Below are 1,759 nucleotides of genomic sequence, written 5' to 3'. Positions count from 1 at the left end.
GAAAAGTTTCCTCTTACCTATGACCTATCTCAGATGGCCTCTGGTGCTGCCTCCTCCCCTACTTCTGCTAGTCCCCCTCCTAAGAAGCAATAGATTGTTGGGACTTATAATCTGAACGATAAAGAGTTCGATGGTGTAGCCTTTGTCACGGAGTTGATTGCTCCTCATGGAAAGGTTCCTCTGGACGACATGTCAATCCTCCACCATCTTGATTTTATATCGAGCAACAGTATTCGGAAGGCCAATCTTGGTGCGGCCTTATCTCAGGTTGTCCGGGATTTCCCAGTCCATGCTACCAAGGCCTTTATGAAGGAGGCCAAGGCTGAGTACGACAGGGTGAAATGTCTGAAGGATGAGCTGGATGCCAAGGTTGCTAAATTGGAGATTGATGTAGAGAGGGAGAAGACTCGGACTACTGCTGCAGAGGCGGCTGCAAATCTGGCTGAGGAGACGGCTAAAAAGTACAAGGAGAGCTATACCCGCACATATGGCGTGTTCTTGGAGACTAGGGAGAGGTTTCAATCTGCCTAGGATGATTATGCCGAGCTTCAAGGCCAAATGGTGAGCAGTATGACCAACATGTTTGAGAATCTGAAGGCCCAGGTTCAGGTTCTTGCTCCTGAGGTCGACCTCTCTTTATTCAGTATGGACAATGTGGTGGAGGATGGCAAGATTGTCTCTGCCTCAGATGATGATGAGGGTCCTCCTCTTGTGCCGCCAGCTAAGGCTTCCTCAACTCTGCTACTGTTGCTCCTTCTGCCAAGGTGGTTCCTCCTGTGCCTGAGCCTAATCTGGAGATACTGAATGAGCCGGATGGAGTTGTCAATGCCACCTCGATCTCGACCATGCCTCCTTCTCCTAAAGATGTAGCTTCTGGAGCGAATTTGGATCCTTTATGATGTTTTTTTTATACCTCTGTTTTGATTATGTGTTGATATGGTCCGGTCTGTGGACCTTTTAAACTTTTTGCTTTGTATGTCTTTATGGGTGACTTTCTGACACTTTGTTTCAGTTGCTTCTTAGCAACTTTTTGCCTTTAATAAAAAACACTCTTTAACTCTTAGGTTGCCTTTGGGCAGCCCTCGAGCCTTTAATATTTTTAACCTTTGTGTTTTGCTTGATATGCTGAAATAACTTTTGAGATGCCTTCGGATTTTAGCCCTTGCATGTTTTGTGATGTGATCCTTTTATAAGCTCTTATGCCTTAGGATATAGATGTTTTTGGGATTCCCTGACTTGACACCTTTCGAGATAGTATTCGTTTTTTACGGGATTCGACCTCCTTTGGATCACGCCTTTTCTGATCGTGTTGATAACCTTTGTTTTGGTTACGTCTTTCTCGCGGCTTGCCGTCCGGGCTTCTTAGTCGAGTTCCAATAACTTTATAGGTATAAAACCTTTTTAGTTTGTTTGGACGACTTTTTTAGCCTTGTTTTGAAATTATGCTTTTGCTTTTTTTAGTAGCCTTTCAGGAGTTTCGTACCCCTTTTAGCTAGGCACTTCGACCCTAGGTTTTTCAACCTTTTGGACCTTTACTTTGTTCCCTTTTTCGAGGTTGTATTTGTCTCTTTGGGTTGCGGCCCTTCTTAGCTGATGTCGACCTATATGCCTTCGTTATCCGGGCTTACTTTTTATAACTTCTTGCATTAACTTGAGCTTCTATCGATTCACCTTGCCGACCGCTCTTAATCGGGCGATGAATTTTGCGTTATAAAAGTGTAAAGTAATACGTTTTAGTAGGAAACTTTTTAGGGAATCG

Source organism: Arachis stenosperma, chromosome 8, assembly GCF_014773155.1.
Source record: "Arachis stenosperma cultivar V10309 chromosome 8, arast.V10309.gnm1.PFL2, whole genome shotgun sequence".
Taxonomy (NCBI): Eukaryota; Viridiplantae; Streptophyta; class Magnoliopsida; order Fabales; family Fabaceae; genus Arachis; species Arachis stenosperma.
Note: the sequence above shows the minus strand (reverse complement) of the source record.